This window comes from Sus scrofa, chromosome 2 (assembly GCF_000003025.6).
Source record: "Sus scrofa isolate TJ Tabasco breed Duroc chromosome 2, Sscrofa11.1, whole genome shotgun sequence".
NCBI lineage: Eukaryota > Metazoa > Chordata > Mammalia > Artiodactyla > Suidae > Sus > Sus scrofa.
This window is the reverse complement of record NC_010444.4, coordinates 93,231,559-93,257,817: the sequence shown is the minus strand read 5'-3', so window position 1 is coordinate 93,257,817 and position 26,259 is coordinate 93,231,559. Positions and strand designations below refer to the sequence as shown.

General features: G+C 33.9%; 1 long non-coding RNA gene across 1 annotated transcript in view; it reads left to right on the top strand.

Moving 5' to 3' along the window:
* The window catches only part of LOC110259771, a 72,156-nt gene continuing 54,487 nt past the window's right edge, over nucleotides 8,591-26,259 (top strand). The window contains exon 1 of the long non-coding RNA XR_002342110.1: nucleotides 8,591-8,727. This is a non-coding gene — a long non-coding RNA (uncharacterized LOC110259771). The remainder of the gene's footprint in view (nucleotides 8,728-26,259) is intronic.

Genomic DNA, 26,259 nt, shown 5'->3' with positions numbered 1-26,259 from the left:
GTACTGTAACCTGGCTAAGTTGATACATAAAACTAATCATTCCATATTGTGTCATATCATTTGAAAATAAATAGTTTTACTTATTCCTATCCAATTTGAATGCCTGTTATTTCTTTTTCTTGCCTAATTGCTTTGGCTAGAACTTCCAGTAAAATGTTGAAAAGAAGTGATGAGAGTGAACATTCTTGTTTTGTTCCTGATCTTAGGGCAAGTTTTTCAGTCTTTATCATTGAATATGCTGTTGACTGTGGGTTTTTGATAAATGCATTTTATCAGGTAGTGGGAGATCCCTTTTATTCCTAATTTTCTAAGTCTTTTTCACATGAAAAACTGTTGAGCTTTATCACGATTTTTCTGTATCAATTGAGATCATCATTTTTTTCCCTTTGTTCTCTTCATGTGGTGTTTTACATGGATCCTCTTATGTTGAAATATATTTATATTTCTGGGATAAATCCCCCTTGGTCATGTGGTTTAACTCTTTTAATATGCTCTTTGATTCCATTTGCTACCATTCGTTGAAGATATTTGCATCTATATTCACAAAGTCTGTAAGTTTCTTTTCTTATGCTGTCTTTATCTAGCTTTGGTATCTGACCTGATAGAATGCTGTAGGAAATGTTCCCTCTTCTCCTTTTTGGAAGAGTATGAGGATTTCAGTTAATTAGTCTTTAAATATTTGGCAGAATTCTTCAGGGAAACAGTCTTGTCCCAGACTTCTCTTTTTGAAGTGTTTTTTGTTTGTTGTTGTTTTAAAAATTATTGATGCAGTATAATTACTTGCTATAAGTCTATTCATATTTTTAATTTCTTCTTGAGTCTTTTTGGTAGTTAATATGTTTCTAAGTTTATTTTTCTTAATTTCATTAACATTATTTATACATTACAGCAATCATACAAATGTTCAATGGCATACACATAGTCATAGTATTTCCTTATAATCTTTTTTTATTTTTATAAGATCAATAGCAGTCCCTGCCTTTATCATTTTAATTATTTATGCCTTAACTCTTTGTTGCTTTTTACTTCTAGCTAAAGAATGTTATAGTATTACTCTTTTCAAGGAATCGTATTTTGGTTTTGTTGATTCTTTCCATTCTTTTACTGTTCTTTTTTAAAGTCCCCACTCTATTCTTTATTTCCTTCTGCTAGCTTTGGACCTAGTGTGCAATTGTTTTTTCTTGTTACTTCAAGTGTAGAGTTAGGTTATTAATTTGAGATCTTAATTTTTTTTTAATGTGGTATTTTCTACTATATATTTCCTTTTTGGCACTGCTTTCAGTGCATCACTTTTTAAAACAATTTTATTCCTAATTGTTTTCTATTTTCCATTGAGATTTCTTCTTTGAATCATTGATTTTTCTTTTTACAGAGAGTGTTATTTGACTCATATTTCTGAATTTTCCAGCTCTGATATTTCTAGCTTTAGTTAAATGTGGTTGGAGAAGATACTTTGTATAATATCATCTTTTTAAATAATAAGAATTGTTTTGTGACTTAACATATCTATCTAGCAGACTGTTATATTTGTACTTAGGAAGAATGTATATTCAGCTGTCATTGGGCAGAGCATTTTCTATATGTCTATTAGATATAGTTGGTATACAGTGTTCAAATCCCCTACTTTCTTACTGATCTCTGTCTAAATATTTTACCCTTTATTGAAAGTGGGTTATTGAAATTTCCATTATGATTGTGTTAGCTTTATATATTTGTGGGCTCTGTTACAGTTGTGTATATTTATAATGAAGATTATATGTATGTATATATTTTTGATGAATTACTCCTTTAATGTCCTTCTTTGTCTCTTATAAAGGGTTTAGATTTTGTCTGATAGAATAATAGCCACTTCATCTCTTTTTGATAACTATTTTCAAGGAGTATCTTTTCCTGTTCTTCCAACCTATTTGTGTTCTTATATCTAATATGAGCCTCTTGTAGGCAGTATATAACTGGATCATTTTTTAACCTGGTCTGATAACCTCAGTCTTTAGAATAAGAGAGTTTAAGAAATTTACATTAAAAATAACTGATAAGAAAGTATTGACATTGGTCATTTTGCTATTTGTGTTTAGTCTCTCATATGTTTTCATTCCTCATTTTCTCTCTTACAGTGTTCTTTTATGTTCATTTTTGTTTGTTTTTGCTAATTGTCCTTTTTAATTCCTTTCTAAAGCTTTTAAAATCATGTAGGAGATAAAAAGAAGAGTTGCAAACTAAAAAACATGATAGCAACTTCTTAATTTTTTCCAGGTAGTCACCTTTCCCAGACTATTACTTTCCTTCGTACTGCTTTGAATTCTGTCTGTGCCCTTTCATTTCAACCCAAAGGACTTCCTCTAACATATTTTGTAGATTCACTGGCAGCAAATTCAATTTTTATTTATCTGGGAATTATTTTGCCACACCCATGGCATGTGGAAGTTCCTGCGTCAGGAATCAAACCCACACCACAGCAGAAACAGTGAAAGATTCTTAATTGCCAGGCTATCCGAGAACTTCTATCTGAGAATGTCTTAATTTCTTTTTTTCTTCTTCTTCTTTTTTTTTTTTTTTGTCTTTTTTTGCTATTTCATTGGGCCGCTCCCACGGCATATGGAGGTTCCCAGGCTAGGGGTCGAATAGGAGCTGTAGCCACAGGCCTACGCCAGAGCCACAGTAATGCGGGATCCCAGCCGAGTCTGCAACCTACACCGCAGCTCACGGCAACGCCGGATCGTTAACTCACTGAGCAAGGGCAGGGACCGAACCTGCAACCTCATGGTTCCTAGTCGGATTCGTTAACCACTGTGCCACTACGGGAACTCCTTTTTTTTTTTTTTTTTGGAATGTCTTAATTTCTACTTAGACTCTCTTCACTTTTTTTTTCATTCTTTTCCTCTGCAACTCAAACTGGTTAATTTGAATTGTCCTGTCTTTCAGTTTACTAATTCTTTCTTTTACCCTACTCAATTCTGTTCTTGAGTCCCTCTATGAATTTTTCCTTCAATTATTATACACTTCCTGCTAGCACGGAGTCTAAATATCAGGCAGAAGTATAAGCTTAGAGTGCTCTCAGATCTTTTCTGAGCTAATGCATACTATCCTGGGCATGCACGTGATTTTCTAAGTTTCCCAGTATACACAGGCACTTTTGAATGTCCTAATTTTCTTAAGAAATTCTCTTCCCAGTTTTGCCTACCATATTTAGGCAGTTTAGTTTGTGTTCCAACTGTAATCTTTTGTCCCTGTTAGCTACAGGTTTTTCATTAATGTTACAATGTTAAAATGTTTTCTAATAAGGCCCATCCCTTTTCTGCTCATAACAATCTCCAAAGTAGTTAAAACAGAAATGAGCACTGGGTATCAGTTTTTTAGGTAGCCCTCTGACAATTTAGAATAAAGTAACTTAATAATTTGTGAATAAGATCTATTCTGCTTCCTCTGGAATCATTAAATATTGTTTTTAAGACCACTGTTGAGTCTGAAAAATGGTGGGGGCAAAGACAATTAAAAGTGCCTTAAAGTTTTTGTTTTTGTTTCTGTTATTATGTTGCCTTTTTCTTGTTCAGCATTTGCTTAGTTGCTGTATATCTTTGACTGTCTTTTAGAATACTGACAAAGTTGGTCCTTACAGTTTCTTCTTGTTCTTCAAAATTTCTGTGAGGAGAAGGGTGTTTGAATTGCCTATGCTGTCGTTTTGGTGATACCATTCCTGACTTCTTATTTAATATTCATAATACCATCAGGTAAATAATATTACCTCCATTTTTAAAATCATAATGGTTTATCAACTTGAGTTAAATTAGGTAGGACAATAGTTTTAGTAATTCCTTGGACAAGGAAAGGAAAATATATATTTGAAAAACAATATTAGACTTATCAAATGTCTCATTCATCCTAAACATTCCATGAAGATTTCATTAAGCAAATATTTTTTCTAAGAAAGTTTAATTAAACCAGGTTATTTTATTTTCCCCCTATTGATTCGGTCTTTTTCATTGTTTTCTTTTTTTTATCCTTGTTTTCTTGCTATTGGTACAAATAAAAGAGCTTCTTATTTTCTCTGCAGACAGGAAGAGAGTAAAATCATTTTCATGTTCCTAGGTACTAGAAATCTCATCTTTACAAAAACCCCTGCAATATTACCACAGTAAAGAAAGAAGGGCAAATATATGTTGCTAGCTTAGTTTTATCTTTGCAGTTCCTATTACTTTATTATATTTGTTAATTTTATTGGAGTATATTGAGTTTCAATGTTGTATTAGTTTCAGGTATAATTGATTCACTTTGCTATATACCTCGCTTACTTTTATTTATTTACTTATTTATTTATTTTGTAATTAACTAATTAATTTATTTATGTTTTTATTACTCAAATGAATTTATCACATCTGTAGTTGTATAATCTCCAGCTTACTTTTAAACAAAAGCTTTGTTATTGTAATAATATTAATAATAAAGCCCAATGATTTTATATGACATTTAAATTAAAATTATTTATTATATACAAGGTATTCCTGAAGGCAAGCCTGGAAAAATATTTAGCAAATAAAATTCTGCATTGCACTGTGAAAAATAAACAATAAAAATCATCATAAAAAACAATATTTTTCTGACTAATCAAAAGATGCTGAAATAAACCATAATTTATATAAACATATGTTTTTATGTTTGATTTTGTAATTTCTATTCTAAGTATAACTCTTCTACAATTTCTGTTTCAAAGTGATAAGAGAAAGATAACACACATCTAAGCACTGTGAAATGCTGTTTGGATGTTTTTCAGTTTAAGTGAAAACTGAAAAATTGGACTGATCCTAGAACTTGCAGTCTAGAGGCAATCTTAATTTCTTTTAAGGTTTATACACCATGATTTCTAATAAAATAGCAATGGTAATTGTCTTTAGTTTGAATATTATTAAAATAAATAATTAAATTATTGAAATAAATTTATAATGATGATCCTTCCTGTTCCATGAAGTTGATTACTAAAATTTTATTCCATTTGAATTTTGGTGTCAATCTAAATTCTTATCTATAAAGATAAACTCTGTTAACATATGTATTAACATTATTTACCATTATTCTCAGCACTAACAGTGTTAATGATTAGAAATAAATATCATTTGATCCTTGCTGATTATTATAAAATGACTTTCAAAAATGGAAATATTTTAAGGACTGTGTGCCATTAAAGTTTCTAATTATTAATTCTCCAAAGAGCTATTTTTATTGTAGCATTTTACTGACGTACACAAAATGGTGTTGGATTTAATTTACTCTAGCACTTTTTCAATTTTCAATGAGTTACTTATACTAATTAGATACGACACTTGGTTTGTTTCTGTTGCTTTGTGCTTTCACCTGTTTCTTTTCCTTTCACTTTATCTTCAGTCTAGCAAAAAAAGTCAACCTATTTTATCTACGCCTTTTTAAAAAATTTCCTTAAGAGATAGGATGTAAATTCACTGTAACTAACATCTCTCCATATTTCCTGCAAGACATTCCTCAATTAGTTCTAACATATAAATATAAAACACTTTCAAATGAAATCAGTTATCCATTTCAGACAGCTTCCTTATTAATCAACATCTAGACTCTCTCAAACTTCTGTTTTATCCCCAAAGTCTTTGTCATTTAGTCATTAAAGGAAAATATAGTCTTTTCTGTATGGATTGGCCTAAAAGGCTTATTACTGGTTTTGGGGGACTTAACCCCACCCCCACCCCAACCTTCCTTCATGCCACCTGACTTACATAAGCATTCAGCAAAAGTGGGGGAAAAGCATATTTATCTTTTCTCATTATTATCCACTTGTAGGCTATCTTGCTATGCTTCAGAAGTCTATGTAACACTCTCCTAATGGGAAGCTTTGCACAGTTATCAGGATAAAAATAAACTGTCAATAATTTTTCTATATATAAGAAAAACCAAGCTCCCTTGTTTCGATGGTTCATTGTGATGGAGCTGTCATCCTTTAGGAAGTCAAAAACTTAATCTTACACCAAGCCCAACGGAAACATTTATCTGGAGATTATTTCCATACCGTGACCTAATGTCTGAATCATTATTTGAATCCCCAAGCTAGGCAAATGGTACTGGGAGATCTACCCTGGCAGATCCAGCCAGTGATTCTCAACCAGATTACTAACCTGTATAAAAGCACAGGCACTTTTACAATGGCTCAACTGCATTGCTCCTCTGTATTGATCAGAAACTCCCTTCAAAAGACATTTCTGTAACTGAAGGAAGAAAACAGGTTATAATGGCCTACTTGCAACTTTCTCAGTTCATCTCCTCTTTAAAAGAGCACAATAAATTTACTGTGATTAAGTACCTGACTATCCTAACAGTCTCTTCTGAGAATAATTTTTAAAGGTTTCCTCTGTCTCTAGCATGTTGTGATTTTTTTTTTCCTGTTGCCACTTCTTCTACTTCCTTTCTTGGGAAGCATGTCTTAGTATTCTACCTTCTGTAATCCTGCTCAATACCAAGTTTGGGAAAACAGCAAAATGTCAGAGTTTCTGTAAATAATAACAATGAGCTGTGTACTATGAAGGAGGGGGACAGTGTCATAATTAGCAAGAGAAGAATGTGTTTGTCCTGGAGACTTTCATTCTGACTTTGCATCACAAGAAACCTCTCTTTTATCTCATCTTGCTTTTCTTCCTCCTAAAGGCTACAGTGTCTATATTACAGGAAAAGCTATATATACCTTTACCTCACCTACACATCCCTATGACCAAATCCATGCAGTGAGAATGTGAATGAAAGCTCTGACTGAAAGTGTAACGTATCAAGGCCCTGTGGGGCTCCTGGGCACAAAAACCTTTCTGTGTCCCCCATTTCCTGTTTTTAAGAAATGGGCTTCATTCAGTTTTCATGGGCTTCCCTGAGTTCTAAAGGGCAGGCTCAGTTCATAATTAGGGTACTGAGGGGATGCAAAGATAGGGAGGAACAGTCAAGCAGCAATAGTACAGCCTTGAGACAGGATCTTGTTTCCCCTCAAAGTATACACATAATGATGTAGGCATCTCATACACCTAAGGGTTATATTCCTTATGCTTCTTTTGGAAATGAATACTTTAAAATTGAACAGTTTGGGGCTTTTCCTCGTGCTTCTCCCTCATATAATTGTACCCTAAACACAATCACCTGTAAGTTAAAGATCAGTTTACTGGAGCACAATTGCCTATGTGTTAAAGATTATTAGCACATGTTTTTCAGGAACTGTCCTAGTTTGTTCTAATCTCTGATCAATATGCCCTTTTCACAAGTACTATTATTCTAGGCAATAACCCAAATGACCACCACCAGGATCGTGCTGTGATCGCCTGATGCCAGCTTTGATGACTAAGATTCCCCCAAAGAAAGAATAATGCATGTCTGCCACAACCATGATTCTTACCTGAAACTTGTTTTTCTCTTTTTAGTCTATAAAACTCCCTTCAGTTTTCCCCACAGGGTACACAAGCTTTAAGGCATTAGCCTGCTGGGCCTCCTTTCCCTGACAAAGCAATAAGAGCTATTTTGTTTTCCTTCACCCAAAATTCTGTCTCCACATTTCTATTAGGCATTGGTGGACAGAGGCTGTTTCAGCAACAAAAGCTAGAACGAGTGGCTAAAAGGAAGAGTCAGAATCATGAGTGGAAGAAAAAAGGGAAACTCTGGTAATGAGGGTGAATCTTGAGGAGTTAGAGATGGAACAAGTTTATGAGGCTTGTATTTTTACGATATTATTGTTTTTGTAAAGTAGATGTAATTGTGATTTCTCTGTGAGCAATCCAATTCAATTTCAGGATAATTTAAAGCATCTGTTTTGAAATCTCCAGCACCTTTGTTGTGATCTCACGAAAGCCTCATTAATGATTCTTGTTTTTAAGTCATCTCATTAAATGAGTCATTTTTAAACTTGGTTTAGTGCAATCATGGAAATCGCTGTAGCTAAGATTTTACAATTTATAATTCCAAATGTTTTTCCTTATTTACCAGTGGAAATATTAAGCGTACTTGCTGCCTGGAAGAAAAGATCTGCCATTTGCTGGATCCCCTTGGCATCAAATGCACCTTCATTAATGACTCAATGGCATAAGTGTACTGACCAACATTGGAAACTTCTGCTTCTGTGCCCACATCCACCAAGTACCCTTTGCCTTCAAATGGTGAAGGATGATAGCTCAGACTCAAGGCCTAAGGCCTAGAGAGGCCAGCTTTGACCCAGCACAAAGGCCCTTTATCAACTATGTTCTGATTTCTTGGCCTGTTTTGGGGTCTCTCTCTCTTCCGTGGGGAAGCCTGTATGTGGTTCACATGGGGCGTGAGATTTCCAAGGAAGGTAAAGAGGGCACAGTTGGAGCCTGCAACTTAGGAAGTGTGTCTTCTGGTGTGTGTTGGGAGAGTGGAGGTGGGAGATAAGATAGGCTAGGGTGAGCTGAGCAACATGGCTTGGATCAGAGAAGTTGCAAAATCACCTGTAAGTTCCTCTCGCTGCAACCCACACTCCCCTCCCCCACACTCAGGAAGACTGGTCTCACGAGTTTTCAGAGTTCCACGGGGCTTCCAGGGAATTCAACGGATGAGAAACACCCAGGTGCCCTTAATTCTGGAGGCTCTTTCTCCCAGTCTCTTCCACAAGTAGTCTGACTCACACAATCTATTAAGCAAACCACAATTCTTGTACGGGTCTCAATATCCCCTACGCCACTGAGTCCCCGAGAAGGAGTTATTGCCCAAGGGCCTGGCCAGGTAAGCTGGGGAAAAGGAGCCTGGCTCCAAGGTGGTGGCAAACAAGATAAAATACTACCTCCCTCTCCCCTCCTGCCCCCGGAAGCTAGCATATCAGTACATGTCTGTGGATTGAATGTTGCATTGTTTACACTTCCAGTGAGAATTTCTCAGATTAACTCAGACAACATATTTCAAAGTAGACAGTCCTTATATGTAATTAATGTAAGATTTTAGCACAGCGGTTTTGGAGGAATAAGTGAGAAAACTAGTAATTGCTCCAGTTTATTTAAAAATAGAAATTTAAATATTTATATTGATTTGATTTTGTACAACTTGAGTTTTGTTTTTGAGAAAACTGATTGCTATTATTCCAATGTAAGCTTTCTAATGAAAAAAGGTATCAATACATCAGATTTCACTAGATGATATTGAATGATAAAGTGATAATTTCCTTCTGCTCAATGTTTATTCCCTTTTAAGTGTATGTTTATTATATAGAAAAATAGTTTGTTGAAATAAGAGTCCTTCTAAAACAAACAAAAAAAGTTAAATGGGGTCCTGTAACACTAAAATTCCATATCTCAAATTTGCATCATGATGAGAATCTGCTCTGTATACTGATTATGAGGTACTTGGGGAGGGCCGTCTCCTGGTGAGTAGTGATTTATTTAGTTTTAATGCACAGAACCTGAATCCAAATCTTCACGTTGTATTTTTTTAAAGGAAAACACAGTACATACCTGGTATTATATTAATCTTATTTTTCTGTTTATACATGATTATTTAATGAATCATTTGTTTATCTTCTTTCTCCAACTAAGCAATTGTAAATTGCCAACTGATTAGTCAGGGGATAAAACAACATTTGATGAAGTGATCAAGTGAGCTTATGGAGAGTGTGAAGATGAAGGTAGCACTTGAAGAGTGTTTAGATAGGCAAAGAGGGAATTATTTAGAATCTCAGGAGGAGAGCAACACTGTATGCCACTGTGCAGAGTTTTATATGAAAATCAATAGGGTTTTTTTCTATGGTTTAATTTTATTCATTCATTTACACATACATCCATTCAACATGTATTCATAGAGTGCATACCATGTCCCAGGCACCATGCTAAGCCTTTGGGATACAGAATAAAATAATGCACAGTTATCCACAGTTGTTTCCAAACAATTCCATTGTGTTGATGACATATGTGTAACAGATTTAATATACACCTGCATTATGTATTAAATCTTCACAGTCTATAGGAGCTCATCCATAAAGCAGGCTATTGTTGAGCAGATGCTGTAAACAAATGATGTAAAGCTAACTGAGGAAACACTGACAACTCTTGTGACTTACTGAGCCTTTTAGAATGAGCAATGAGCCAAAGCAGAAGTCCTACAGAGGAAGAATCAATAATGAATACATTATCATGCATATTTCCCTAAGACAAGGGTAATAATCATGTGGCATTCACTTCTGTTACTAAATAATTTTAAGGAGCCTTCCCTCCCCTCCTCATTGACTCTAGGATACCTAATACTTATTTCTGGTACAAAATAGAGAGATCTTGACTGCTGTTAACACCATAACTATGCTAGACTTCAGCTGCCAGTGTATTTTTCAGACTCCATCAGCTCACTTAAACCTTTAGAAGGAAAATAGCAATTGAGCATGTTTGACACAAAAGCAATGCTGCACTGACTAGAAGCAATGTAGCCTCCCACCATTTCATCAGCTGTGCTGTAGCCTGAAATCTTTCAGAGAATAAATAAGTAAATTCCTTGTCTTCTCTTCTACCTTACTTTCCAATCCCCAAACTCTAATTTTGTTATGCTGTTAAAAGTTATTCTCATATCCTTTTAAATTAGATTATTGCGTAAATTAAGCTTTATCTTTATCCTTCTATCCATGATTTTTATTACTCACTATTGTCCTTCTCTAGTATTTCCTTAATATATCATTATTCAGTAGCAAAGTTACATATATTGAATAAATGATGGTTTTATAAAATTCATTTATATTCACTAGGCAAAAAAATTAAAGGAGAAAGAAAACAATAGTGCAGGTTATTCTGGACAGGTTTTTACTCACATGGTTCATCTCCTGGGTTAAAATGAAAAACATAATTCTGCTACCCCTTTAGCTGTGTTCCCTAGGTTGCAATTCAAATCCAGGCAGAAATACATCCTAGTGATTAAAGATATGTGTGTGTATGTATACACATATATATTAGGTTGGCAAAAATGCTGATGATTGTTGATGCTGAATGATGGGTACATTGACCTTCATTGTACTATTTTCTGCACTATTGTGTATGTTTGAAATTTTCCACAATGCAGGTTAAAACTTAAAAATGTACATATACTTAATAGGATCCTCCAAAGAATAAGTGATCATTACAAAAAAAGTCTAGGGAAAAATGAAACGGTTTTTCATCCTACATGTTCTCTATAAAAAAGTCATCCATATCTTTCAGTTGCTTTTCAGAAAAAATGTAATCCATTCTATTGTTGAAGGAAGTAATGGTTGTGATGTTTAGGTTTATGTTTCACCTTGGCTAAGCTATAGTATTCAATTTTTTAGTAAAACACTCATCTAGATATTGTTGTGAAGGTATTTTGTAGACGTGATGAATATTTATAATCAATTGACATAATAAACAAGATTACATTAGATTTTCTGGGAGGAAAGTTGATTTTATCAGTTGAACAGCCTTAAAAGCAGAACCGAGGCTTCCCTGACAGAGAAAAAATTCTGCCTGAGTGCTCCTTCAGCTCATGCCACAGAGGTCTAGCTGTACTTTCAGATGGCATGCTCTATGGATCTTGGAGTTTCCTAGCCATCTCTTAAAATTATGTAACCCAGTTCAGTGATTTCTAGGATTGCAAAAGTAAGCAATCATTACAAAGCTTTAGAGATTTTATGAAATTCTTAGGTTTTTGTTTCCAGATTCACAGAGCCTAGACTGCATTTTTTTAGATGGAGTTCAGCTAAGAAGTGCGCATATTGCACAAAGTCAAGCTTTATCAAATCATATAAAGTATAAGTGATTTTTGTAGCATAGCTTAAGTGCATGCTGGAATTTAAGAATCATGAGCTAGAAAGGAAGAATTTTTAAAAATGTCTCTTGACAAAAGAGATATAATTTTCAAATAATTTTGCCTTTAAGATAACTTTTTATTAAATTCCAAATAGTGACTAGGAGATGTTTAGGGAATTATAAATTTGCAAATAGGGTTCATACTACTCTGTTGTGATATTAACTCCCTGTTACATTAATGTATGTTAATAGAGTTTGATATATGAGGGATAAACAGAGATGCATCTTATTGATACAGGATAGTGTATAATGTTAACAACAGAAGAAAAAACATATTTATAACTTGATCTTTCAGTAGCTTCTGATTTATCTGCTGATAAGTGAAATGGAGACCTTATTTTATTTTGGCATTTTAATTCCTGAAGCTGGAACTCATCAAGATGCAGTCTTCACCATCCAGTTTCAGAAGAGCTTTACACATTCATGTAGATCTCTCTTCAGAATTGATTGGCAGTAAAATAAAATTAAAAAAAATAAACTCCCCCCTTATCACATATGGCAGTTGACATCACTGAGGATCTATAAGCCAACATATTCTCTTTTACTATTTGGAACCTAGTTATTATAGACTTGAGAAATAAATGTCATTCTTTGATGTTGGCCCTTGATTTTACTCAATCTAGGCAGTTTTCCATCCTTCTCTCTTGGGATTTACTCCTCAGCTTGCATCCAAATTCTGGACTCAGATGAGGATAAGTCGCATTTCCTTTTACACTTCATTAGCTTTAACAAATACGTAGCTGGCACTTACACAAACACCACCTTACCTGCTGTTCTGTTCCTCACTATATTGCTTTCCTGCTGTTTTTACAGGTGGCATTTAGGCAGTGCTATTCTGAGATATATCATCGTTACTACATCATTGTCACAGACTTGCAGGCTCAAATCTGGGAATAAAAGTTAACTTGGAAAAAATTACAGTCGAAATAGCCAAAGTTCACAAGGCACAAAATGGAAAATAGTGAATATTTATGACCACCATAACCTTCCAATATCATTAGAAAGAAATCACTGTTGTCTCCTTCTTACCCACATTATCTTTGCACTATTAAGTAATTTAGTGTGATATTGGCATTTTTGTTAATGGATTGAAGTTGTTCTCCCCCCCCCCCCAATAAAGGTAGAGTATACTATTATCAGTACTAAAATAGATGGCATTTTGCTCCACCTTTACACATCATTTTGATGGAGCTGTTTGGACTTCTGCCTCTGCTTAGTGTTAACTGTGGTGGTTATCACCAGTTGAAAACAGAGTTTAAGGTGTCTTTTAGGGTTATAATGAAAATGTGAAACCAGGCATTTAACTGAAAAAGAAAAATGAAGCCAAATGCCAAGTTAAATATAGAACAACCTTTTATAAAACAAAAAAGCAACAAAATAAACTCTCATTTTTTCTTTGATCAGTTAAAAAATGTATTCATTAAATAATTATTCCTACCAGACCCTGAGCATACGATATCTTATAAGGGTTCATTGTCCTAATCTTGCTCGTAAAACAGTGGTCATTTCCATAATTAACTTCAGGGTTCGGTTTAGGTTTCTTGATAGCAAGCCATCTGATGCAGAAATAAATGAAGCTCTGGATAGAGGCTGAGGCTCAAAACAAAAGAAAACAAAAAAACAAACAAAAACGCCCTTTTCACCATTTCCCACTCCCATCCTTTCTCTTTCTTATCCTAAACCCTCTCCCCTGGGATTTGCTATCATTTGCATATGGGGAATATTGCATGGCCAGCAGTATCTTGCCCCTGACAGGGGGTATCTGGATAGAGATCATGAAACTCAATTTAACTTAATCACCTTCACTCCCCAATTGTTGAAATCTTTGTCATTGTCTGTTATTAGAAATTTAGATAATATTTCTTTCACTCTGTGTAATGTCTCAGCTTTCTTTTGTACCCTATGCTGCATATGACACTACTCACTCTCATTAGGGGAAAATACCTATTTCTCCATTATTTTAAATGCTTCTCCAACAGTGAAATAAAAAACAAAGGGATGAATGAAAAATTGCTCAAAATTTGTCCTTGTTAAATTAGCCAAAGGAAAAAATCAACATGGTGGAGCATGACAACAACTGGCGTCAGATGACCATATTAAAAACCCCGTATTGCTTCATTTCCTCTGTTTCCAGGCAATTTTGGCTGCAGTTAAATTCTAATTAAAATAAATTAAATAAATAAACAAAACACAGAATTGTCATTGGTAGTTAATGAATGTCATATTGAAAATTATTTTTTTTATTCATAAATGAAGTTTTGGTCTTTAGGGAGAAAAATAAAAACTCCCAGTATGTAACTGTTGACTTGCCACTTAAAATCAGGTGGTCCCATAGTTAGAATCTACCCCTCTCCTCTACTCTGCTCTGCACCCCAGTATCTCCACAAAATCAGGCACATATCCTCCTCTTTTCGGGAAGGAAGGAGCATGTCATTTTCAGTGTGAGTTGTTTCTTCCAGAGAGCAATCAATTATTGATTGTGCAAGTTCATAAATAAAGCCAAATGTAAGTAGGTGATTAATCATTCATTTCTGGTTCACCTTGAGAGAACAATGCAATGATAAGAAAAGTAAAACATTGCCTGTGTTTCCTATTCATTCTGTGCAAGATCAGCAAACACATGCCCTTACAGTTCATAAGGATTCTTTCATTCTTAGCTGGGACATTTGGTGTGTTAAATTACACAGACACCCCACCCCCCAAAATGACATCTTGAGTACCTACTATGTGTCAGCAACTTTATACACTTAAATGGGTTACTGTGCCAAATATTCTTTCTCCCCTTATCTGGCTGGTTCTGATCCTGATTGCATTATTTGCTTGCCATGTAGTTAAACCTAGCCAAGTTGACACATTAAGGGCATATGCCACATATTTGAGTTTTCTTTGACAAACTCATAGTGTCTTTTGTATTATTTTGTTTTATAATTTGCTTATTTTCACACAGGAATTCAGTAAGATTCAGGACAGATTTTATGAGTGAAAAAGGTGGTGGAGAAAAGAGCCTGTCAAATTAAAATTAGGTAGTTAGAACAAGTGCCAGTTAACATAAAGTCACAAATTATAATGTATTTGAGACAAACTTCAAAATTACCCAAAATGTCATTGAAGTTGCAATTTCTGACCTTTGTAAATCTGAGCCACAATCTGTGTCTCTACCAATTAAGATAAAATGTACCCAAGAATATCCCATTTTGAGCTCTCTTCCATAGAAAGTCCAAGAATGTGGTTCCACCTTCTCTGAGAACTTACGTTATTGGTCATCTTCTAGGAGGATAGATCTTATTTTGAGATAAAGTTTCATTTTGCACATGGATTCTGTTCAGGACCACTTTATTCAAAGGAGAAGATTCCTTCGCTGTTAGGGATAGAGTAAACGTAGCACTTACCAATTCATCTTAAGCTGAATAAGTTTAAATCAGGTACTCTGAGAATATGTTAAGTATGTTTAACCTTTCATGACTGTTAGTTTTATTCTTCAATAAAAGTATTAGCTTTTCTTCTTTAATCGTAATATAGTGACTGTTTAATTAAGTTCTTCTAATTTACTCTTAAAAGTGATGCCTCTTTGCCCATTGTGCCTTGCGATCTTCATGGGACTGAGGAAACTTCGTAGTCACAAGCTCTAAGTGCTTAGAGCAGAGTCTCAGTGTCATCTATATAATATTAAACAAGATGTTTTTTAAAATGTATTCGGCTCCTACAGAATGGTATTAAGATTTATTGTAAGCATTGTTGTGGAGACCAGGATCTGCATTTTTTGACAAATCATATTTTTTAGGATTTTGAGGACATCATTTTAGAAAATACTTTAAGTTAGGGCTGGGTACAGAAAGAGAATGATACATGTAGATGTGTATAGGTTCAAGAGAAGGAAATCCCCAAAGGTAGTGGGACGAATGTTGAAGAAAGAGCTTTCTCTATCGCAGACTTCTGCCTAAGAACATTTGACATCTGCTTGCTTAGTGCATTTTGAGTTCCAGAATCAATTGGTAGTAAATAAGACTTGGTTTCTGGGAGTTTACTAAGAATAATAACTCAGACAATATTTGTTCCTGAATGATATTTGCTCCTAGCATTTTATAGAAAATATATTCTTGCAGAGGCCAGGGTTGTTGAACTATTGTGTGAGAAATGAAATAATCATCATATTGAGATAGTTAGGGGTCATTTAGGTCAAAACAGAGTTACTCAGGGGCTTCAGTTATGTTTATTTCTTGAATATAGCGACTTACCATGCAATCTTTGTGTACCTTACTGAAATTTTTCATGGGATCTATTGTTTCTTAATTGTGAAGTTTCAATATATTTGCCATCACTCTTTAATTTTTACTCACTCCTGATTTGAGGAGAAATATGGTATGAAAATATAAAACGAAGTCATTTGTAAATACAGACTATTTACTTATTTATTTATCAAGATCGTAGTAGTGAAGAAAAATAACAGCAACAAAAAACATGCAAGCAGATATCATCACAATATATTGTTGTTTTAAAAATCCATTGGAAGTGTTGCTTAAAGAACTGATTTTTAGGCAGCATATTATGACTTAGATACTAGAAATGACAGTCACCATTAAATGAAAATCATTGTGCACATTCGGAATGTTTCATTAATAATTTCAATTATGCTCTTATAGATTTTTAAATATTGGAACTAGTCAGACACTTAAATTGTAAAATAGGGCTAAGAGATTATATTATCTGTGACTTAAAGCAAACATTTTAAAAAGATTTAATATGGTTGCATTTTACTTTTTTAAATTTCCTTTATTATTGTATTTTTTATATATCCAATATTTTTGAATGTTCATCATTTTAAACAATTGTTAAGTGTTGTATGTGTGTTCCTTTGATCTTCACAGAACCCCAGAAGTTTATATAAATAAGTAGTGTCACCCATATTCAGGGTATAAATAAATGATAGAATAAATTGAAATAAAATTGATAAATACCATATAAGCTTTCAGAGTCTTAAAAATAAGTATTTTTAGTAGTTCCCGTCATGGCTCAGTGGTTAACGAATCCGACTAGGAACTATGAGGTTGTGGGTTCGATCCCTGGTCATTGCCGTGAGCTGTGGTGTAGGTTGCAGATGCGGCTCAGATCCCGCGTTGCTGTGGCTCTGGCGTAGGCTAGTGGCTACAGCTCTGATTCGACCCCTAGCCTGGGAACCTCCATATGCTGTGGGTGCGGCCCAAGAAATGGCAAAAACACCAAAAAAAAAAAAAAGTATTTTTATCCTGTTTCCTTAAATGTAAGGGTATGGGTGGTAATCATCTAGTTAGGGTAATGATTATCTTTGCTCTTTTCTTTAGTATTTTTGCCTCAAATACTTAGTGCACAAAGTTGTGTTAATCTTACTCCTCAAAATATACCTTGTTATGAACATTGGTCTGAACAAGGCTTTGCTTTTATTTATCTCTTCCTTTTTATTTCCATGCTCTATTACTATTTTCCTCTGTTTCTTTAGGCATTTATTCTATATTTAATATTGTCTTTTAGTTTGTGTATATGCTTGTAAAAGTTTGTTGTGTATCCTATACACATGCGTTTATTATGGTAAATAAGTTACAGATTTCTTTTTTTCATTTTTCCCACTTAGTATTAAGATAAAAACTTCTATCCACCTCATATTACTATGTGCAAATCTAATTGTTGTCCGTAATACTCCATAGTATTTATCCACCATATTTTACCTTTCTGTCCACATATTGGTGAACACAAGTGTCTTTTTTTTTTTTTTAAACTCCCCAATCCTAAAAAATAACTTTGCATTGTATATGTTCACTTTTGTGATATATACTTAAAATCCAAAATGCTGGGTCACAGACTATCTTACAAAATGGTACTAGATAGCTCTTTAGATGACCGGCCTGTTCTCCCATCTGCAATCTATGCTAGTGTTAATAGTCTCACTTATCTATAATAAATGCTATTCTTTTTTTTTTTTTTTTTTTTTGGTCTTTTTGCTATTTCTTTGGGCCGCTCCCGCGGCATATGGAGGTTCCCAGGCTAGGGGTCTAATCGGAGCTGTAGCCGCCAGCCTACGCCAGAGCCACAGTAACGCTGGATCCGAGCCGCGTCTGCAACCTACACCACAGCTCACGGCAACGCCGGATCGTTAACCCACTGAGCAAGGGCAGGGACCGAACCCGCAACCTCATGGTTCCTAGTCGGATTCGTTAACCTCTGTGCCACGATGGGAACTCCTTTTTTTTTTTTTTTTTTTATAAATGCTATTCTTAAACTTTATTAGCTTTACCTTCTAAGGAACATAAACTGTTCTCATATTTGTTTTGATTTGCATATTTACAGTTATTAAAACTTTAAGTACTCCTTCATGTTCTCATAAGTCTTTTGGGGTATCTTCCCCTATAAATATCTTGATCTTATTTTTCACTTGATTTTCAGTAGTGTTTCCTATTTTATTCATGTTGATTTGTAGGAGTTTTATATATATATATATTCTAGATATTAATCTTCTATTAATTTTGTATTTGACAGTTATGCCCATCCATGTTCAATTAGTTAAGAATTTTCTATTTGTTTTCAATGTATTAAAATTAAATACTCCAGGTCCCTGTTGTGGCCCAGTGGATTACAAATTGACTAGTATCTACGAGGATGAGGGTTCATTCCCTGGCCTTGCTCATTGGGTTAAGGATCTGGGGTTGTCGGGAGCTGTGGTGTAGGGTGAAGACATAGCTCGGATTCATCCTGTTGTGGCAGTGGCGAAGGCTGGCAACTATGACTCCAATTTGACCCCTAGCCTGGGAGCTTCCATATGCTGTGGGTGTGGTCCAAAAGAGATAAGAAAATTTAATTAATAAATAAATACTTAAATTTAAATGTTAAAATTTTACTATGTAGGTTAAATTTTTTCTTAGCTAGCAGGGACTCTATGTCTGAGGTCTTTCAAATGTATCTGAATCTAAGAATTTTACTCCATTATTATACTATTTCCTTCTTTCTATTTTTATTTTTCTCTTTAATATGCCCATATTATTTGGATATTCATAGTTTTATTTTCTATATTTCTTAATTTTCCTTTTGTTTTCTCTCTCTTTAGTCTTTCCGAACATCTGTGAAATTTATCCCATTTGATTATTCAAACCACACATTGATTTTCAGCTATTAACATTCATAGCTTATTTCTTCTATTGTATCCTTTATCTCATTAGCATATAACATGGTAATGTTTTCCTTTTCTTGGTGAAATATACTTATCATGCTTACTTTAATATTTACTTTTTCACTAATTCTTTGGATGATAAATATTTTCCCATTTCTGTTTTTCTTTTGAAGTATTTCTGTTCTTCAATTATTTTGCCTTTTGGCCTGTGAGCTCCTAGTCTGGGTAGCAACTTTTCTCTTTTGGTAATGTATTTGGGAAGGACCAATGACCCACCTCATTCATTTTGTTCAAAAACATTTAACATAAATATGTGTTATTAAGGAAAACTAAATTTTAATGTATTCTAGGTGTTTATATTTTGTTTGGCAGTTTTAATTTTCTACTAAAAAAAATCAGAGTACCTCTATCAGTTCATATGATTTGACCTACAATTTCAAATTCTGTTGTAGTCAATGGTAAAAATCAAATAATTGACCAGTAATGACATAACAAGGAAATTGTTTAACACAGCAATTCCGGAGATAGTGTTTAGGGCTTACACACACTGCAATAATGTCAAAAGGAGACAATGTTCCTTCATTCTTCTTATTCCAGTTTAGCTTGTGGCTTGCATCCACAGGATGATAATATAACTTCTGTACTTCTATTAATCAAAACCATTTTTGATATTACACATAGGAATCATGGAGTAGATGAAAGGATAAAGGGCTAAGTGAGATGCCGAGTTAGTTGATGCGTTATATAAATTTCTCTGGCAACCTGACCTCCTGTCTTTCTCATATCATATTGGCTAAACTTGAGTCACAAAGCCACTCATACTTGTAAAAGAGAATTGGAGGATCCAAACAGCAAGGGAGCATCCTCACTTCTATCACCAAAGTAAACACAAGAGACAGGGGCTTTGGAAGACTTCAGACACATTACCTGATTGGATCATTATGCAAACTTGGTGAAGTATGTATGTGGCACCAATGCTGATGCTATGAATTTTGAGCATTAGAATATTATTATTTCCCATTATTTTCTTTTCTTGAGACTGTCAGTAGGAAGAATGCATTAAATATTAAACTCTTAGTCGTGCATGCATCCATATAGCAAAGAATAGAAGCAGGAGAGACTGATTTACCATAGGAACCATGGAGGAGCCTCTCTTAGATTTGCTTTGAAAACACAGCTATGAGAAGAGCTGGATAAGACAATATAACTAAAAATAATCTGCTTTCCTAGATGGGATCCTGGAACAGAAAAAGGACATTGGGTGAAAACTAAGGAAATATAAATAAAACATGAGTTTTATATAATAGTAATGTATTACTACTTGTCTGTTTATTGTTACTAGCATACCATACTACTGTAAGATGTTAACAGTTGAGGAAACTAGGTGTGGGGTAAATAGGAACTCTCTCTATGGTACACTATCTTCTTAATTTTTCTATAAATATAAAACTATTCTAAAAATTAGACTAAAAAAAATAGATCTGTACATAGCGAGGGTTAAACTGTATCAGTCATAAAATGTACCTTGAATTCCTCCATCTGCAGGGAGAACTCTTGACCATGGGTCCCAGCTAATGTACCCTGAAATCCATTTGAGACAGTGACAGTCATGGCAGTGATACTAAGCAGGCTTGTTAATGAGATATGAGACTCTTCTCTTGGGAATTTTTGATCTGAGAACTCCCTGATTGCCTGATTCAACTTTCTATTGACTCTGCTACATTCTGAGACATTTTAACCCAATCTTCTAGCCATCTCTTCTGCACAAAGTGTCAGACTTATGTTGCCCGATGGTTCCCTAGGTCACAGCTCCCTCTCAATTCTCTCTCACTTGTGGGTTTCCTAATAAAATCTTAGCATGCTTGATCTTATCTTAGCATTTGCTTCTCAGAAAACAAAACACAAAACCATGTGATCACTATTTTAGGTGAAAAACAACAGCACCAAGCTACAAAACTCAATGCATATTAATGATAAAAACTCTTGGCAATTTAGGTTTTTAAAGACACAACTTCACCCTGATAAAGGTCAGCTGTAAAAACTTATGCTTAGCATCTTATTTAATGGTGAAATACTGAATACTTTCCCCTTTTTATTGGAAAGAAGACAAGGATATCTATGCTCACTACTTCTGTTCAACATTGTAGTAGAGGTCTTAGTCATTGTAATAAGGAAAGAAAATAGTATTAAAATAAAATAAAAGAGTGCTCAACACTCTATAATTATTGGCATAATTGCTTCCATACATTATCCTTAGGAATGTACAAAATTAGGACTAATATGTGCATTTAGCAAGTCTGAGGATACAAGTTTGTATAAAATACATCAGTTGTATTTTTATATACTATTAGTAGACAATTAGAAAACAATTGAGAAATATTTGCTTTATTAACAAAAACATAAATAGGAATAAATTTGAAAAACATTTTTAGGACCCGTATACTAAAAACTACAGAATAGTACTGAAATAAATTGTTAAAAACTTAAAGAAATAATGTGGAAAATGTGTGTGTAAATGCAAAAAGAGAATAGCTAAATCAGTTTTCCAAAGAACAACGTTGAAAGATATGTTTTACCTAATTTCAAAACTTACTGTAATGGTGTAGTAATCAATGCAGTGTAGCATTGATGATAAGTATATAGATAAAACAAATGCATATTTCAAATATAAATGCAAACATATGTGGTCAAGTGATTCTTGACAAGGTTACTAAGGCAGTTCCAGGGGGGAAGAAAATTATTTTCAGTGTATGATATTAAAATAATGATATTCATTATAGAAAAATATATTATTCCCTAATACTGTAGATAGAATACTGGTCTCCCAAAGATGTCCATGTACTAATCCCCTGTACCTACAATTAGGTAACTCTGTGGCGAAAGACTTTGTATGTGTGATCAAGCTTAAGGATCTGGAAATGGGGAAGCAATCTTGAATTATCCAAGTGGGTCAGTCTAATCACTTGAATCCTCAAAAGTGGAATTTTTTTCTGTCTGTGTTAGAAAAAGATGTGACATGAAAGGAACTGTACTAGCCATTCCTGGTGTTAAAAATCGGGGCTAAAAGGCCACAAGTCAAGGAATGTGAACATCCTCTAGAAGCTGTGTGTAGTCCTCACCTGATAGCCAACAAGGAAACAGGGAACTTCAATTCAATAACTCTAAGAAATGGAATTTTGCCAACACCTGGAGTAGGGAAATAGATCCTCTCATAGAGCCCCCAGAAAGAACTGTAGCCCTCCAAAACTTGGGTTTCTATCCAGTGAGGTCATGTCAGATTTCTGGCATCTAGAACTTTCAGATAATACATTTGTATTGCTTAAGCCACAAAGTATGTGATATGTTACTATGACAGCTATGGAAAATTAATGCAAACATATACAAAAAGTTAATTCAAAATATATTAGAGAACTATGTATAACATTTTTAAAATGCACTACAACTCTTAGAAATAGGCATAAAGGAAAATTTTACATATTCAGATAGGTAAAGATTTCATAGAATACAACAAAGCCATGAAGCATATAAGAACAAAAAAATTAAAAAATTTGAATTTATCCAAATTAGAAATGTTTGCCTTTTAGTAGTCACTATTAAGAAATCAACAAGATAAATCTCAGATTGTTAGAATATATTTATAATACATCTATCTTACAAAAGATAAAAGATAAAAAATAAGGTCCTAAGTCAATTAAAATAGTAAATTATTTGATCGGAATACGTATGTCTAGTAGTTACACAAAAAATATGTTCAACTCCATTTAACTTTCATGGAATTGAAAATTTGAAGTACAACTAGATACTCCTATACATCTGTTAGAATGGCTTAAATTAAAGAGAGTAACTATGGCAAGGGTTGCTGATATATAGTGGACTCTAATACACTGATGGTGAAAATGTAAGATGGTACAACCACTTTGGAAAACCATTCGTCAGTGTCTTTAAAAGATAAACATGTACCTAGGACTCAGCCATTCCCCATTCTAGATATTTCTCCAAGAGAAATAAAAACATATATCTACACAAATATTTATGGAAAAAAGTATAAAGAAGCTTTATTTATAATAGACAAAACTAAAAATTATCTAAATGTCCGTCAATAATTCAATGGAAAAATTTTAATTGATAAATTCATAAACTGAATTATCCTCAACAATAAAAAGAACACAGCTGTGATACACACAACATAGAACTCAAAATTATTATGCTGACTGAAAGAAGATACAGGCACACAAAACTATTATTATAGGATTCCATTTATATAAAACAAAAACTACAGTGATAGAAACTATATCATATATATATTTAAAACAAAAAACATACAATATATAGAATATATAGAAACTATACACATATACAACATACATATTATATAATATATTGTATATATAACATATATAAAAACTATATCATGTATATATATAAAACAAAAACTGTAGTGATAGAAACATATCAATGTTTCTTGCTGTCAGGGTATGGTGGGAATTATGGACTGCAAAGGATTATGAGTCTTTTGAGGAAGATGGAAAAGTCTTTATCTTGATAGTATATGACTGTAAGAATGCAAGTTGTACATTTTAATTGGATACAGTTTATTATTTCCTCAGTAAAGCAGGTATCTCTGGACAAAAGAATTTGCTATAGTTGGGAAAGTGTGAACTTACGAATTCCATAGGCCTGGATACAGAACTTGCCACTAAAATATACTAGCTTTGAAGCTATAGAGGACTTATTTAACTCTGATTTTCAGCTTAATCATCTCTAATAACATGGAAAAATAATCTAACAGTGTTTGTTTTGTTGTCTTTTTTTTTTTTTAAGGGTCTCACCTGCAGCATTTGAAAGTTACCAGGCTAGGGTTCAAGTCAGAGCTTAAGCTGCCGACCTGTGCCACAGCTGCAACAATCTGACCCTCATCTGCATCTACACCACAACTCACAGCAATGCCAGATCTTTAACCTACTGAGCAAGGCCAGCGATCAAACCCACATCCTCAAGGATATGAGTCAGATTTCTTACCACTGAGCCACATTGGGAACTCCTCTAACAGTGTTGTTTTAATGTTTAAATAAGAACATGTTAAAATACCTAACCAAAAAATCATGTATGTTGTAGGTTATAACATTTTTGTAAAACTTGCCTTTTTTTTTTAAACTGGGTAGTTGACATAAATTGTAAATGATTTCAGATATCAGTTTGCTTAATAATTTATAGTTTTACATAATTTAAATCATTTAAAAATTAAGAGCTAACATACTTTCATTATAAAGCCCACTAACATTTTATCTGAGTTTAAATGAACTTGCAAATCATTCCTCTCATCTTCTAGTAATCTTACTCCTAATTTCCTCATATTGAGCTGCCAAGATCTTAATTGTTTCTAATAGAATGAAATCTGCTTAGTCTCCTTGATAACTGCCAGGATCATTGTCAGCTTTTTCCTCTTTGTCTCTTATATTCAAGTCTTCTAAGTGTTGAAATTATAAGATCATTTAAATATAGGAGTGGTTTGGATATTGTTAGTAATGTGTTAAATAGCCATTGTGTTTCCATCTGTGCTGCTGTATTTAATAAGCACATTTCTGCTCTAAGAATGTTACTGTCCTATGAACTCAATTTGTTCTACCCTATGTAGATTATTATTAGAGGACACCAGGAGATTTGCCCTTTTCACCTATGATTCAGATTTCACAAGAACATGCATTAAATTACCTTTCAAGGCCTGATTTAAATAACTTCTCTTCAAACTTACCCTCCCTGGTCTTTTCCCCTCCCTGCTCCCCAAAAAAAAGAAAGAAAGAAAAACTGCAATTTAAGAAATAAGACCTTAACTATATCCAATTTGTTTCTTTTATTTAGGAAGTAGTTTAAAGAAGTGATAGTATTGGTACAGAGGGAAACAGCCATATCATGTCAAAGCTAGGACTGGGTAGAAGTTTATTATGCCTGTACAATCCATTATATTCACTCACACTCTATTGAGATTTTTTTTACATCTCCTGAAATGATGTAGCCATTTGTCTTTTCATTTATTTTTCTACTTAGCCATGTACATTATTTACACTATAGAATTTGATGTTGTACATAATAAACTCTCCAAATAGTGACTTAATTAAGAGCTATTTGCTTTACTCATGTTTCAAGTCAGAGATGAGATTTCTGGCACAAGTTAGCTAAGGGCACAGTCCTCCCTCATGTGTGGTTTCCATTTTGGAGTCCAGTGATGGTTCAGCCATTGCTATAGCCCAAAGAGTTTGAAAGGGTAGAGGTAAGTGGTAGGCAAACAGTTTCCTTTAGGGTGACCATGCAGAAGTTGCACATACCACTGTGTCTCATATATTATTGGTTGAATGGTCACAGCTAGATGCATGGGAAGGGGCAAATAGAATCTCTATCTAGGTGACTGATTCCTGACAAAATCAGGAATTATTTCATGAAAAGAAAGAAAAGAATGTAAAGTGGTAAATAATTTGCAGCATCTGTCACAGAATACTTTATATCAAGGACCTATAATCTTTTGTTCTGGCAAAACCTGAAAGAATTTTGAAAAAAGAAAATGTCCCTTGCTCACATTTTCAAGTTAACATAGAAAACTGTATCATAAGTTTACATGGTTGCAAACGTTATATACATTTCAGCACTTCACAAATGTTGATATGTTAAATTACGTTTTGATATCCAGTAACAACCATTTAAAAATACATGAAAAAAGTATCCTTTAACACTAATATTTTTCCTTGAATTTGTATATATATTCTGCTTTTACCATATAATTATATTCTAATATATTTTCAAACCTTTTAATAATCACCCTTTATAGTTTATTACATAAAAAACTATATGCGGGAGTTCCCATTGTAGCTCAGTGGTTAATGAATCCGACTAAGAACCATGAGGTGGCGGGTTCGATCCCTGGCCTTGCTCAGTGGGTTAACGATCCTGCGTTGCCATGAGCTGTGGTGTAGATTGCAGACAAGGCTGGGATCCCACTTTGCTGTGGCTCTGGTGTAGGCCAGCGGCTACAGCTCTGATTCGACCCCTAGCCTGGGAACCTCCATATGCCGTGGAAGCGGCCCAAGAAGTGGCAAAAAGACAAAAAAAAAAAAAAAAACAAAAAACAACTATGTGCAGTATTTTAATATTCTGTGCTTATATGGTTTGAAGTTCAGTTATTTTCCTAGGGTATCATAATTACATAAGTATATAATAAAATCTATAATTATAAAAAAGTTTTAAAATGTCTCAAATGCTTGGGGTTATTTTCCTTTTTAAAATTATCTGTGGGTTAGTATCACTTATTGCTCAGTTAAGATGTAACTTAGGATCAGT